This window comes from Rattus rattus, chromosome 7 (genome assembly GCF_011064425.1).
Source record: "Rattus rattus isolate New Zealand chromosome 7, Rrattus_CSIRO_v1, whole genome shotgun sequence".
Taxonomy (NCBI): Eukaryota; Metazoa; Chordata; class Mammalia; order Rodentia; family Muridae; genus Rattus; species Rattus rattus.
Genome location: NC_046160.1, coordinates 115,841,075 through 115,857,847, shown reverse-complemented (window position 1 = coordinate 115,857,847; position 16,773 = coordinate 115,841,075).

The following is a 16,773-nucleotide window of genomic DNA, read 5'->3' as shown; positions in this document are numbered from 1 at the left end:
AGGAGGCAAGACAGTCATCTGGCTGCATGGGAGGGCAGGAAACCCAGGAATCAGCCCTGTATCTCACCTTACAGTCACCATCCCAACCCACAAGCTCTTCTTGGGTGCCAAAGTGGGAGGCTCCTCAGTGCTGCCCTCTGCAGGCACATGGTGGGAGGACCCTTCCCCGCTTCTTTCTCAGTGGCATCCTTCGGTTTTGAATGGGTGGTGCCCGTGACCTTTGGCCTATCTTTTCCAGTCCCTGACTTTGGAACTTTCTCTTCCTTTACACTTCTTCCGACAGGCAAAATGACTAAGCACAGATGTTCTGTTCCCCATCTTTTGTTTGGCTCCATTGATTTTCAGTTTTGTTTTTTTCGGGTCAAGGCTGGCCTCGAACTCTTGATCCTCCTTCCCCATTCTCCCAAGTGCTAGGTTACAGGCAGGCACCACCATGCTCTGCTCCTGTGTGCCATCTTGGTCCGTAAATGCCTTTGGGTTTTCTGGTTGGCAGGTTAGGTGGCTTGTTACCCTGCAAACCTCATGCGAACTTGTCTTGAGGGAATCCACTGGAGCACAAGGACGCTGCGTTTGCAAGTCATGCCTCAGGGCGTTCCGCTTTCTCCTTCCTTTAAAGTTTTGTCAGCTGCTCCCATGGAACACCTGGAGCTCCGAAATCCTCCCAAGATGCAGTCTCTGTGGTCACTTGGTTTCAGCCATTATGCTGTACTGTCCACCCCAGCTGAGACTCTCATGTAAGGAACAGCTCGGCCATACTAGCACTTGCCAGATAGCAGATAAGGTTCTCTATCAGTCGATGTCTGGAGTTTGGGCAGAATTTCCCCCTAAAGGCTTGCGACTTTCCCTAGCTGTTGATGACAGCCCCTAGGGCTACTGGTAAGGTGTAACTTTGGAGGAGAAAGGCGCTTCAACACCCTCTCAGAATCCAGACCATGTTTCTCCACTGCTGGGCTCAGCCCAGATCCAGGAGAACTCGCCTGCACTGTAAGCACTGAGAAGGCAAGAATTCTCTAAGTCACAGTCTGTCTGTTGGCACTGGGGGCCATGTGGAGGTCCAGCACCGTCTTTAGAAAGATGAAAGTGTGGAGGAGCGAGTGAGTCTTCAGCTGCAGTGCCAGTCCAGACAATTCAGGGAGTATAAAACTCCAGCCACCCTCAGTCAGGCCTCTGAACACCACTGGAGCACGTTTCCCCAGGAGTCAGCCGGTGAGTGGGAGGGATCCCTGGAAGAACGTAACGAACCTGGCTTCCATGGTGAGAACTGTTGCCTTCTGTGGATGTCATTGGCTTGCTGGTGTCAACTCCTTCAAGTGAGTTCATCTTTTCCTCAGACTCCAGAGGGCTGAGAGTCGTCTGAGGCCGAGCCTCCCTCTCTAGAGACACTGCCCCTGGGGATCGCCACTGGCTTTCCTGTCTGGACTCACGATGAAACAGATGCAGCATCCAGGGTCTGCAGCTCAGAAGCAGCCAAGTCTACCCTTTCCCCACGGTGAGGCGGCTGTTCCCACGAGCACATCTGGGGTCTAGGTCGAGTAGCTGGAGAGTTGCTGCTGGTGTCTTTTTCTCATTGGCTGAAAATTGCAGGGTTTCCCCTTACCCATTAGCCCAGATTGAGAAGGAACAGCCGTTCCCTGACACATTCACTCGGCCATGGCTTCTGCCAGCTTCTCTCTAGTCCCACACTCCCAGACTTAGAGTCAGCCGCCCTGTCTTCAATCTGGCAACTTTTACAAGAGGAAGTGTTAAGCCATTGTCTACTTGTAAACTCACTTGGCCCTGCCAACAGTCCAGGGAAGTGTTTCCTTCAGGAAGGATTGAAAAAACTGGACAGAAAGATAAGGGGGGTCATAGCCCAGAGCCAACTAACTCTGACTTTCATGACAGGCTTTACTGCCTAGAAAGACAAGGCAATATGGGGAGGAGACTCTGATTCTGGGGTACCAGTCCATTTGGGCAGTGTGGGTGGGATTCTCTGAGCCAGCCCTTCCTTACCCTCCTACCCTGTCCCCACCCCCTGTCTTCCCACCAAGTTTCTATATGCTTTGATCCAACCTGTGTCATAACCGCTTAAATCCCTCAGGAGCACACGGAGTCCATGGTTTAACTTGCAAATGCAAATTTACAACAAACAACAACAAAATCTCAGCCTCTAGCTTGTAGCAGAAAAATCTCAGTATCCAAAATCGAACACATGCCCCCTTGGTAGCTTTAGTCAATACAGAGTCCTGTGCCCAGCTGCTCTCCCCCACCTCCACCTCCATCAGAGAAAGAATTCAGGCTCTCTCCTTCGAACACAAACCTAGAGAAAGCGTGGGTTTAAAAAAAAACACAGGAAAAACAAGGTTTGAAAGCCAGCCACGGTGATGCACACCTAAAATCCTTGCACTAAGGAGGTTGGGGCAGGAAGGTTGCCAGCCAGGATTAAGAAGTGAAATCCTCTCTCAAAACAAAACAAAAGCCAGAAACAAAAACAGAGAAAAAGAAAACCCACAAAATAAACCTTAAGAAAGGCTTCGTTTTTTATGTGTGTGAGTGCTTGGCCTGCGTGTGCATGTATATTGTGTGTGTGGTACCCTGGGATTCTAGAATAGGGTGTTGGAACCCCTGGAACTGGAGTTACAGATGGTTTTGAGCCACCCTGCAGGTGCTGAGAGCCAAACCCAGGTTGTCTGCGAGAGTAGCCAGCGGATGCTCTTAGTTCGGAGTCATTTTCAAGCCCGCAAATAAACCTTCTAAAGCATTAAGGCGGGTAGAAGACCATGAACCGCTTGGATGGAGTTATAATCATGGGGATCCATTTTTTCTTTAAGTTTAAAAGTCATGAATTGTGCATTATCATTTAAAGAGAAGGGAGGGAGGAAGGAAGGAAGGAAGGAAGGAAGGAAGGAAGGAAGGAAGGAAGGAAGGAAGGAAAAACCTCACTTGTTTCAGTGACCTCAAAAGTCAATAGGAATTATTGCAAGGCTGTGTGGGAAGGGTAGCCATAAAATGCCTCTGTTCTTAAGTGCCATGTGAGGGTTGAGGTGTGTTTTATTTAAAGGAAACTTGGGGAGTTCCCAAGTTTAAGACGGTCTCTGACCTAGGAATCGTACCCTGGTGCTGAGGCACCTGGAGAGTGCACTCAGCCCTCTGGCTGGAAGCTGAAGGGCCACAGACGAAAGCCCTCCAGGCTCAGCCAGGCATCTGTCTTTTTACCTCAGTGAGTGTCTGCATCACACATGCACTTGTGTAAATGAATGGACTGCCAAATTGCCAAACCTTTGTCTGGTTTGATTTTTGGGAGGGGGGACTTGGGGAGGAGTTTAGTCAGCCCAGGGTAGCCTGATTGTTGCAAGGTTTAGAGTAGAACCTGGGGGCTCTACGCCTGTACCCCAGACAGATTCCCAGGTGAAGTTTTGTGGTTTTTGTGTTTTAATTCAAGAATTCAGCTATAGGACTAGTTAGCCATAGGCAATGGCCTGTATCTTTCCTTCCCTTCCAGACTTTTCCTCTTGCCCTTAGCAAAGAGAGCTGTATTGAGCATCCCTGGGGAAGGTGCAGTAGGAAGGTAGGGTCTGCAATGAAGGGTGCACCTGCCTTCTGCCCTTGAAACTGGACCCTAAGACCTACCTGTGCCGATAACGTGAGCCAAAGATCAACAGGAAAACGTTCCTCTCTCCCACGCCCCGTTGAGACAGGTTGTTAGGCCTGGATGCAGGACGCTGTTCAGAGTACACCCCCGGAAGACTGACCGGTGTTTCATTGTCTTTTGGCCTGGGATATAGTTAACAGACCTGATGTTTTCTTAATGGCACGGTGGAGGACCTCGTGGCTTGTGCCTAAAAGTTGCAGAACGGTTTGGAGACAAAAGCAAAATGTTATTTTGTGGTACAAGGCTTATTTTGTCTATTTAGCTGTGCATAGTTATAGCTTTATAAAAAAAACAAAGGGATCTTTGTAAAAAAATGTACGAATGTGCGCTCTTATTTATTGATTATTGTAAATGACGATATAAATGGATATTTGCATAATTTATATCTGTAGGAAACTCCCTGGAGCGTTTGTTACTTGACTGTTTTCTATCATGGAACATTGGGCCTGGTGCTATGATGAATGACCTTGTAAAATCATGTGTATTCTTAAGAAAAATTTTCAATATAAATTTCTTGAACTGGCCACCTCTCCGTTAACTTCTTCGTGTGTGCACGTGTGCCTGCGCATGTGTGCGTGCGCATGTGTGAGAGTGTGAATGTGTGTATGTGTGTGCACTCACATATGTGCATGTGGATGCATGTGCATGTGCATGCGTGTGCACAAGCTCTTCCTGGGCTATGTCCAACTAGTCTTGAGTCTTTTTGAGCAAAGTTCCAAGAAGGAATGATAACAGTTATGTCACCCCCGAGTGTCTGCAGAAGGCTGGTTCTTGGACTTCTGGGAAACACCATAGTCCTTGGATGCACAGGTTGAAAATAAGTGGTGTGATATTTGCATGTAAACTATACATGTCCTTCTTACACTTAAATCACATCGGAATTACTCACGATCCTTGCTGCAACGAGTGTGCTTATGTCAACAGTTGTCATGTGGTTTGGGGAATAATGTCAGGGAGATAGCTTGCTAGTGCTATGAGCAGTACAGATTCAGGTGTGTGTGTGTGTGTGTGTGTGTGTGTGTGTGTGTGTGTGTGTGCAATATTTGTTTAATCCCATCAGTAAACCCCTCAGATTTGGAACCCTTGACCCAAGGGGACTGGCACAGTGATAAGCCCTATGTCTCAGGAGTAGACTGCTGGGCCTTGATTCCTTCCTCCCAACCTCATTTTAAACCAGCTTTGTGATCTGTAGTAAGCTGCGATAAGCTAGTTTGCCAGTCCGGTAGTGTAGCCTTTATTCTCAGCACTCAGGAGGCAGAGGCAGGGAGATCTCTGTGAGTTCAAGGCCAACCCGGTCTAACTTAGTAAGTTGAACATCTGTCTCTAGAACAAGAGCAAAGACTGGCCTGGTCTTCCAGGACACAGAGCCTGAGTCCAAGCCTGTGTGATAAGGCTCCATCTTCAGGCAAAGGGTGGCGGGAGGCAACAGGGAGGGGAGGAGGGAAGCAGATGGAAAGTGTGAACAATGCGTGTGCACACCTGCTGATCTCCATACACTCAAGGTGCACACTCAAGGCAGCCCATCTCTCCTCCCACCGTCCTGTCCTCTTTGCATTTTTAATCTTTGTTTTTTAAGGCTTTTTGTTTACATTAATTATTGTAGGGGGTGATGTGCATGCATGCATGTGTGTGTGTGTGTGTGTGCGTGTGTGTGCGTGCGTGCGCAGACACAGACACGTACACACATATATGCACAGAGAGCGAAAGAGAAACACAGGCAGAGAGACACAGAGACAGGAGGTCAGAGGTCAATTTACGGAGGCAATTCTCACTTCCCACCACGTGGGTGCTGGGAATCGAACTCAGGGCCTTAGACTCAGCAACAAGCACTTTAGCTGCTGAAGCTTCTCATCAGCCCCACATGCCAAAGCCCTTCACCAGCCTCCTTAATGTTGCACAGAGCTTGCTCCCTGTTTAACTGGAGAAAGGGACAAACCACAACCCATGGGGCTATGTGAAGGCAAGGGATGGGCGGGAAATACCTTAGACAATCCTGCATGCAGGGCGCCAGAGCCAGGATCCTTCTACTTGGCAGTTAGTCTTGCTGTGGACAAGAAGGTCATGCCTCAGGAAGCTGCGAATGTAAAGATAGGGTGACTTTTTTCTCTCTCTACTAACTGTGGTTTCTTTAGGATTGATTTTAGCCGCATGTGACTGGCAACTCGAATATCAATGGCTCAACTGTTGGAAAATTCAGAAAAGGGCTGGAGATACAGCTCTGTTGACAGTGCTTACACACAAGGCCCTGGGTTCGAGCCCCAGCACTGCGTAAACAAGCACAGTAGTCGTGCCTGTTATTCCAGCCCTTGAGAGGTACAGACAGGAAGATCAGATGTTCAAGGCCAGCCTGGGCTACATGAGACTTTCTCTTAGAATAAGAAAAGAGGAGCTGGGGGTTGGGGATTTAGCTCAGTGGTAGAGCGCTTGCCTAGCAAGTGCAAGGCCCTGGGTTCTGTCCCCAGCTCCAAAAAAAAGAAAAAAGAAAAAAAGAAAAGAGGAGCTGGGATGATGGCTCCCAGCTAGGTTTGCAGGACGACCCACGCGTTTGTAATCCTAGCACTGTGGGTTGCAGACATGGGCAGAGATTGCTGTGTCCTGGGAGTTCAATAGCCCAGCCACTGTAGTGGATCAGTGAGCTCTGGGTTCAGCTGAGAGACTTACCTCAAAAGATAAGATGAAGGGAAATAGCAGAAGATACCCGAGGTCAACTTCTGCCCTCCACATGCACTGCACAGACACATAGAAAGGGAGAAAAAAAAATAGGAAAAGTTTATTCTCACCTTCGTCTGGAGAGGCCTTCAGGCTTGAGTCATCTAGTAGCTGATATCTTGTGGCTGTGTCATCCCTCTAATGTGGTTCCCATCCCCATGGTACAAAATGGAAGCTGTGTATTAGACACTCACCCCTGTCCCATGCTGCAGAGCAGTGGGAGTGCAGGTGTCTCAGTAGGACCACACAGCATATCTTGCCAATGGCCACAGCTACCACGGGAAAAGCAACTGTGCTCTGGCCGCTCATGGGGGTTGAGTGAATCGCATAGAAGATGGGTGTGTTAGTCAGCTTCTCCTTGCTTTACAAATGCCTGTGGGATCAACCTAAAGGTGGGCCTTAACTACCTTTCCATTGCTGTGAAGTCACCATTGTAGGCATAGATATTTTTGCAACCTACTTTTAATAAGGGGTCAACCTTTCCTCTGGCCCACCACCCAGCAGAGGTAGTAGAAGAGAAAAGTTATTAGGATGTGGGGGAAGTGGACCTGTTCAGCAATAGTTCTTTGGGGGCGAGCTCAATCTTCTTTGGCAGTGGTTCAGTCCCATGGCAAACATCAAATACAACTCAGTATCTTCAGATCCGTCCTCTAGGCAGCCAGACACCACACATGAACTGGCAGCTACAGACCAGTGCTCTCGGGAGGCAGGCAGACACTAGGCATGAACCAGCAGTTGCTATTCAATCCTGAGGAAACCGAAAGACTTGAGGTGACACCGCTAAAGCAGTAAGTTGCCACAGGAACCTCACAAGCAATTCTTTGGTGAGTTTCTATCAATGGCACCGTTACCACTAGTGAGCTCAACGAGACTACGTAAGGCGAACCAATACACGCGTGATTATAAATGAAGAATGGCGAGGTGGAGCAAACCAAGGCTCAGTGCTTGTCTCCCACTGTCTGTGGGCTCATACTTATACTCCGTCACCAAGGGTCCTTTCGAGTGTCCGCTATATCAAAACATCCTTTCACCTGCGTCTGCTTCCGGAAAACAATTCTTTCACTTATCTGCTTTAGCAAGACATCCTTTTACCTGTGCGCCCCAGCAAAGCATCTTTTGACGTAATGGACTTTCCAAACAAACTAGAAGTTTCCGCTTCACACCATGGTCAAGGCAACTCCAAGGAAAAAGTACATTTGGCGCCTACAGTTCAGAGGGTGAGTCCATGACCCTCACGGTGGGAAGCATGGCCTCAGGTAGCCAAGGCGCTGAAGCAGTAGCTGAGAATTTACATCCTGACTTGATCCACAAGCACCAGACAGGGAGAGCTCAAAGCCTGCCACTCCCAGTGATACAGTTCCTTCAACAGGGCCACGCCTCTTGATCCTCGCCAAACACTTCCACCATCTGAAGAGCAAGCGTTCAAACACATGAGCCTATGGGGCTGTCGTCATTCAAACCATCACAAGATGGGGGCATTGATTTTCACTCATACTCTCAGAAGTGTCAGCCTCTGTTCTGTCTCTAGCTGGTGGGCTCCTCCATTGCCGTGACCTGAACTCTGAGCATTATGGGAGAGACCATGTGATAGGGCACAGCGGTTCAGTTCACGGCGAATAAGAGGCAGACAGATGGGAGGAGGGGCAGGACACAGACGTTCCTCAGAGGCACAGCCCCAGTGACCTACTTCCTCCAATGAGGCCCCACCTCCTCACATTTCCATCCCTCCTAGAAATATCACCAATCAATAGGTTAGCAGCACCATCAATAGTCTATTGATGGAGTCAGAGCCCTCAGGATCCCATCGCGTTCCAAAGCCACCTCTGTGATCACTATTTGTCAGGGGGCCATGCCTTCCGTATGTGAACTCTTGGGAGAACGGATACTTCAACCATAGTAAGTAGTACAGTTTGCAACAGCGGCAAGCAAGTGAGTGGCTTTTGCCTAGGTTCTAATGGTCAGGGGTTGTGCCAGCTGTGGCAGCTGGCTCCCACAGCACTCAAGGCCTTCTGGTTGGGTTTTGGTGACAGAGGTCAGAAGGAAGCACGCCAAGGACCCGCTCCCTCAGATGGAGCACACCAAGGGTCTGGGCAGGGGACAGAAACATGAGGGTATACCTGCCGTGTGTTGGATATTCTCCCAGGTGCCAGTGTATGCAGTGCGCCGTAAACCTGACACTACGAATGGCGCTCACCGTGTCCTCCCACGAGGGGCAAGGATTGAAGAAACCAAGGAGTGGAGATGAAGGAGCTGAACTGGAGGGACACTGAGACTCCAGGAATTTCCTGGCCCTGTTCACGGGCTCCTGGAACCCCTTCAGGTGGTCCCAAAACAACCCAAGGGGTTGAGGCTGATCCCGGGAAGGCCTCACAGACGCTCCCATGAAGAAATCTGGCTATGAGGTGCAGATCTGAATTTCTGTTCTCCCGAGAGAAGGAGACCACAGGAGCCTCCGGCGTCCCAGCTCAGCGGTCAGCTCTGAATTTCAGAGGCCTCCGACCGACCGACTTCAGCTTTCCCAAGCAAGCCCAGTTCCTGTCAGCCTTGCCTCAGCCCCACTGTGTGAGTGAGGATGAGCAGCATGAGCGTGACCGAAGAGACAGTAAAATGGCACCATCCTGTCTGTCCACATTAGAGCTCCTTTTCCCCTGGAGCTCAATCCTTCCCCCACCCACGAGTCTTCCTTCCTGGACTTTACTATGCCGCTCCCACCGCAGACCAGGGAAACATGCCTTGGGTTTCCTAGACTGACAGTAGCTTTTCTCCTGTGCCAACCCCTAGTCTCTACCATGGCATAGCACAAAAGGCTGCAAAAAGACAGCCAGGAAGCCACAGCCCAGCAGTTTAAGAGCCCTTGCTTCAGGTCGTCCAGGCTTGCTGGGCTGAAGAATGGACCTTCTATGTAGGGTGTGGGGTGTGCATGCACCTCTGTGTGTGTGTGTGTGTGTGTGTGTGTGTGTGTGTGCGTGCGTGTGCGAGCGCGCTCCTGGGGAAATAGTGTTTACACTGTAGGTGCTGTGTTGTTCATAGTTGTTTGCTTAAACTGTCTACCCTGTCCCTGGAGACTGTGGGAAGAGTCCAGATATGCGTGTGAGGAGATGACCATCACCATCTGAGGAGAGAGCGTAGCTGGGAGCCTGGGCTGGATCTGGAGGAAAAAAATCCCCCAATGGATAGGAGCCTATGAACCCATTTTCATTCAAACCATATTGTGACCAGGCACAAAGCGCTTGACATATTGGTCCTTCAATGCCATGCCATTCCCATTCCCGGTCACTGAAGGACCCTAGGGGCTTTCAACAGCCTTATACCCACCCACCTCAGGCCAAGGCTAGGCCAGGTTCCATTCTCCACCCACAGGAACATTCTTGAGTAGAAAATTTTCAGAATGTACTGACTGATGCTTGCTAACCAACAGACTTAAAGGTCAATATGCTTAGCCAATAAATTTGAACTGTCACCTTGCTGAGGTAACCTGGGCCCCTAAAAAGTATAAAAAAATGCCTGTAATAGCCATTCAGGGTCACCTTCTAGTCACTCTCCTTGAAGGACTAATTGAAAGTTGACCCCGAGACCGGAAAATAAACCTCTTGCTTTTGCATTGACCTGCATCCCGGTGTCTCACTTGGGGGCATCTTGAAGTAAGTACCAAGGGTCAGGGTCTTACACCACACATGCAGGACAATGTATTCAGGGCTCCTGCAGTGTTTGAGGTATTTGTCTCCGCCCAGTCTAGTACCCTGATGATGGCGGGAGAAGCCATCCTACTGAAGTAATATGTTCACCCTACCCAGTGTGACAGCTAGACAAAAATCTCCATGGGCTTGGAAGCCTTGGCACTTGCATCTCTCCCTGGCAGAAAGGATTCTTCAAGGATTGAGTAAACCTACTGTCTAGGGCTGTGGCCAGACGAGGGCTCGCATTGTCCTGGTCTAGTCTCCTACAGCCTTTCCGACTACAATTTCCTAAAGAAACGGTGAGGCCCAGCAAGGTGGGCACGGGCCTGTCTGGCCTTCTGCCTCCTCCTCGAGTATGTGCTGTGGCAGATGTGTGCTGCCTCCTCTCCTGCTCCTTCACTGGGCCCAGCAGCAGCAGCAGGAGTAGCAAATGACTGGTAAACAGCTGCTCCGTCAGTCAGAGAAGAGACAGCCCAGCTCTCGGAACCCTACAGGGCTGTGTGTCAAACAAACCAGGCTGCCTGCAAGTATCTTGCCCCCACTGAGAGCAAACTAAAGATGACTCCATGAAACCATGAAACGGGCAGCTGAGGCATGGACTTGGAGAAGTCACTTGGCCATCATATTGAGTCTAATTAATAATCACTCTGGTTGCCTTTCCCTCTGGAAGGTGGCAAGTGTATATTGGTCCAGAAAATGTCTCCTAAAATGGGGTTTTGCTGCTATGACAAACGGAAGTACGCTTTTTCATCAAGCCCCTCAACACCACGTAGACTGAGAAGCCTGGGTTTGTAGTTTCTCCTGATGGGCTTTATGGTTTCAAAAGCCTCCTGCCAATTTAAAATAAAAAATTATTTATTTATAAGTACACTGTAGCTGTCTTCAGACACACCAGAAGAGGGCATCAGATCTCATTACAGATGGTTGTGAGCCACCATGTGGTTGCTGGGAATTGAACTCAGGACCTCTGGAAGAGCAGTCAGTGCTCTTAACCACTGAGCCATCTCTCCAGCCCCGCCTCCTGTCAATTGAGCAATTTCGATCCAGTTATTAATATTTCTAAGTATGTGAGTGTTTTGCCTGTGTGCATGTCTGTGTGTATCATATGCATGCCTGGTTTCCTCAGAGGCAAAAAAACGTTGTCAAGTCCCTGGGATGGTAGTTACATATGGTTCTGAGCCACCATGTGGGTGCTGGGAATCAAACCCAGGTCCTCTACACGAGCAGTCAATGCTTTACCCGCTGAGCCACCTCTCCAGCTATTTGAGCAACTTTACGCTTATTTGCTGCCTATACTCACTTACTGTTCACCTGCTCACATTCTGTCACACGGGCTGTTTATATTGGGAAGCTTTTTAAACCATAAAAAATACAATTTACAGACACTCGTCGTTTTCAGATGGGCAGTTGGAAAACATCCTTTCCAAGTTTGTGGCTTCTCTTTTGACTTTCTTAGCAGTGTCTTTTACAGATAATGGAAGTTTTACATTGGGAGGTATGTGATCTACTAAATTTTTTTTGGCTTATACTTTTTTTTTCCTATCCAAGAAGTATTTGTCTAATCCAAGTCTGTAACTATTTTGCCTTCCCGTCTTAGTTAGAAATGGCTTTATATTTTTGTATTTTTGTCTGTAATACATTCAGTTGGTTTTTGTATATAGGCTTTTAAAATATTTTATTGATTGATTGGTTAATTGCATATTAGGTACTGTGGTGGTTAATCCTGTCACTTGGTTCTAGAATTAACTAACCTCTGGGCAGGTCTTTGATGGTATTGCCTGGTAGGACAGACAAGTGGTAATGATCCTTCCCTAGTCGGCAGTGGTAGACCAGTTAGCCTCTGCTCCTTGCTGGTGAGGGCCTCTACCCTGCAGTGGAACTGCTGCCATCATTAAGTCATGGACCAGGAATGGTTTGGATGAAAGGACAAACATGGAAGGCTGGAAGGGTATGGAACATCCATTCAAACGCTCGGTCATTGTTTTTGTTAAAGATGTCAAAGGGATTTCAACAACCGGGGCCAGACCAGTTATCTATCTGTCTCAGAGTCCTGCAGAGGACAGAACTGATAGAATGAATGTCGAGAGACTGTCTTATGTATTGTATGGATGTATCACCTGTCAATTAAAAAAGACTATGGCCTTTAGGAAAGGCTAGAATATAAGGCGGGACATCCGGGAAGCAGAAAGAGTTCTGGGATAGATCCAGGTATGAGTGATGTGACAAGACAGAGGAACATATGGTACCTAAGTGTAGGTAATCAGCTGTGTGGCAGAATGTAGATTAGAATAAACGGGTTTTTTAAATTATGGTTAGTCAGAGAAGAGCCTAGCTATTGGCCAAGGTATTTATAAATATATTTTGGATCTGATTCTTATTTCTGGGAGCACAGGGCTGGAAAGAAGAAGCAGGACCAAACTTCTACAAATAAATATCTACTAGAAGGGGCTTTATCAGATTGGCTTAAATGATACAGGGTTGGTAGTCCAGCAATGGCTGTCTGCACATAATTCTAACAGTAGTTTGGGGAGAACTGTGAGTTTTGCAACAATGGTCTCTGCTCCATGAACATGGTACACCTCTATGTTTATTTTGTCTTAAATTTCTTCCCTCAATGTTTCCTCTTTTTTTTTTTAAAGATTTATTTATTTATTATATGTAAGTACACTGTAGCTGTCTTCAGACACGTCAGAAAAGGGCTTCAGATTTCATTACAGACGGTTGAGCCACCATGTGGTTGCTGGGAATTGAACTCAGGACCTCTGGAAGAGCAGTCAGTGCTCTTAACCACTGAGCCACCTCTCCAGCCCTCATCAATGCTTTTTAATTTTGTAGAGCTCTGGCATAGTTTTTAGATTTATTTTGAAGTGCTTTTTTTTTTTTTAAAGCTCTGATCGCTTTAGACAAAACAAATTGATTTTTGCATCCACATTGGGCCAGGACAGGAAAGTAGGCTCAGGTATCTTGGTCATCCTGATCAGCCCCTAGAAACAGTGATCAGCGGACTTTGTTTATTGTCTTGCTTGTTCCTTAACCTAGAACTGACTTTATTTGCATGTAATTAAAATGATATAAAAGCAGACTGGAAAAAAAGCAAACCGGTCTCAGCCTCAGAACTGGCCGGGACATGCTACAGTGTTGGTCTAATTGTCTTTTTCCTTTTTAATCCTCGATCCCTCCCTTGAGAACCTGATGACTGACTGAGCTGGTTTGATCACATGACCCGCATAGTCCCTAAAACAGTACAGACTTTTATTTGACAGATTATATTAAGAGACACTAGGAAACCATTCAGGCTAATGCATGCATGGAACCCTGTGTGGTACCCATCCCACCCCCACTGGGCTGTGGCTATTTACTGCATGTCCAGCTGCTGGCCAAAGCAGACACTGTCCAGCCGGGACTTTGGCCATGAGGCACACCCGTCTGTGCTCTGTCCATACTGCATAATAATGAAGACTGGGGTCTGCATGCCACTCTCTAAAGGGACATTTACTTAGGAACATTTCCTGCTATACCTATACTTTCAATTACGTTGACAAGACGGAGGCTTACTCTAGTGGGGTGCGTCTTGTGATCTCCTCCCGTGACAGCTGACTTCATCTGGGTGAGATCGCATCTGCTGGATTGCTCTCTTGTAAAGTTATCACTTTCCAAAGAATTCATAGAGAATCTGCTTTAAGATCTCTCGTGTCTAGTTTAAATGTCAGATCATTGCCCTGACACAGCTCCTCCTAAACTTATTCTGTGGTAAGGAAGAGCTTTCTCTCCTCTTTTTGGATCAGTGTGGAGACACGAGGGGAAAAATCAAAGTTAGCTCACAGAAAATGCACCGCACATGGTGTCGTACCGTTGCTTAATGTGGCTTGGGATACCAGCTCTGAGATTCCTGGAGATATAAATAAAATGTGGAATCTAGTGTCTCTAGTCACTGCACACTCTCCCAAAGTCAAATCACCACATGAAAGAACACACAACACAATAACCTTTGATCCAATTGGTAAGATATAATTGCCCACCTAAACATACAAAGCCCTGTACACATCCATCCCTCAAGAACATTCATAACAACCTGTAAATACAGAGTGGAATCTTAACGTTTGCTTCCATGTTCTCTCTGCCATGGCTTCTCTCCTAGTCTCCTCCTGTCTCTTCCCCCTCCCTCAAACTTTTCTCCCGCCCATCCTTCCTTCTCATCCAATGACAGGCCTCGTTCTATCCTGTACCGGCCTTCACCTGTATTTTATGAATTAAATGGGGAGAAGGTTCTAGTGAAATCACATGAGTCCTGAGTATGTGACTGGGCAGCCATCCTTGGGGCTGGCCTTGGTCTGTGATTTTGCCTTCTTAACCTTCTCCTCACACTGGGACAGTCCAAGCCCATTTTTTTTTTTTTTTTTTTGAAAGACAGAGCTGAGTGGTAGTGGTGCATGCCTTTAATTCCAGCACTTGGGAGGCAGAGGCAGTCGGATCTTTATGAGTTCAAGGCCAGCCTGGTTGGTGTACAGAGCAAGTTCCAGGACGGCTCAAAACAGATGGACCATATTGCCCTCAAGTTAAAGAGAAAGATAAATAAATCAGAAACATCTGCTAATGGACAAGCCTGGTTGGTCTTTTAAAAACTATCTTTATTTTTGTGATGTGTATGTGTTGGGGGTTGGGGATGGGGGATAAGAGGATAACTTTGAAGAGCCAGTTCTGGTTCCACCTTTGTGGGGTTCTAGGATTTGATCTCAGGTTTTTAGGCTTGCAGTGCAAGTTCTTTTACCCACTGAACCATCTTGCTGGCTTTGAGCTGGTCCTGAGGGACTATGGAAGGACAACAGGAAGGAACATCAATTTTATCCACCCATAATTCTGCTGCCAGTATCCGTCATCATTACCCTATACCTTCACCAGATTCCATGCTGCTTTATTTATAAAGGACCAATTTCTTCTTTTTTAAATTTATTTATTTATATTATGTATGTGAGTATATTTTGTTTTAAATTTCTTTCCTCAGTTTTTAAAAAGATTTATTTATTTATTATATGTAAGTACACTGTAGCTGTCTTCACACACACCAGAAGTGGGCATCAGATCCCATTACAGATGGTTGTGAGCCACCATGTGGTTGCTGGGAATTGAACTCAGGACCTCGGGAAGATCAGTCAGTGCTCTTAACTGCTGAGCCATCTCTCCAGCCCAAGGACTAACTTTGAAAACCCTTTATGTCTTCACTAGGAAGAGCTACTGCCCACAGTACTTTAACACATCACAAAGCATCTTTTGTGAACATGAACAGTCAAAAACATTTATTTCCTCATTTACCCATGGCTGAAGGTCAAGCTAACTCATGATCAATACATGACCAGAATTTGAGCACAGGACTGAATGAGCACACCGGCTTGGGAGACAGCATAAGATTCAAGTCTCAGATGTTCACATCCTAGCTGCAGAGTAAGTGGAGTTTAAACCAGTTTTTTCTTTAAAATGGGAGTCGTATACGGTGTACAGGCCTATGAGCTTTAAATTCAACGCTAGTCCACGGAGCTTAAAAATTTCGAGTGCTCACACAGTGGTTCTCAAACCTGTTGGTCTCGATCTTTTGAGGGAGGGTTCAAACGACCCTTTCCTCGGGGTCCACCTAAGACCACTGGAAGACATATTACAATTCATTATAGTAGCAAAATTGCAGTTATGAAGTAAAACGAAAATAATTTTATGACTTGGGGGCGGTCATCAAAACTTGAGGAATTGCGTTATTGGGAATGTTGAGAACCACTGCATTTACAGGAATAGACGGGGCTGGGGAGCTGGCTCAGAGGTTAGGAGCCTCCTGTCGTGAAATCATGAGGATCCGTGCCGCATGCCACGCATCTCACACACAATCACAGACACACAAATAAATAGATGAACGTATCTTGATTTTTATAAAAAGCCGGGTATGATGGCACACACCAACTGAGAGGCGGAGGCAGTTGGATCTCTGAGTTTGAGGCCAGCCTGGTCTACATAGCGAGACCAGCTTTCAAAATAATAGTAATAAGAAAATGAAACAAACGACACTAGTATTTATTCTAATAAACAAACCACTACAATTTGTTAAAGATTAACCTTAATTCGGAGAGGTAACAAGCACTATGTGGAACTGGTGGCCATCCAGTTGGATACACTTCAGATGGACAGCTAAGTGCTTCCAGGGGCGGAGAGAAGCCCAGGGCTAGAACTGTCCATTCTTCACCTGGAATACAACAGTCTATCCGGAAGTCCTTTCCAAGATGCATGGAGGTCGGGGAGGCTACACTAAGATGGTTTTCTTTAAGTCGGTCTCTTTATTCCTTTGAACTCAGCAAGCTCAGCCTTAGCAAATCTGCACGCCGAGGGCATTTTAAATTGGTTTTGAGGGATGGCCAAAGGGCCCAGTTCTGAGGACTCAAAGAACGTTGCAATGGGGTTTGCGGCTGGGGGCGATGGGTCTGCGAGGGTGCCATCATCCAGGAGAGAGAGTCGCCAGAGCCGGGAGGCTACTCTAGACCAAGCCCGGACTGCATAGCCCCGGACTTGGTACAGGACTCCAGCCCGCCGGCTGGCTGGAGTGCGTTACAGAGCTCGGTCTTCGCATTGGGCCTCAGACGCCGCCTCGGCCTGAGTCCGCTGTCTCCCAGCTTCTGAGTGGCTGGAGGGTCGGGATTAACCTTTCACCTCCGCGCCCCGACCAATCACAGGACGGCTTTCATGCGGCCGCAGGGCGAGCAACCGAGGGGGCGCGGAGCG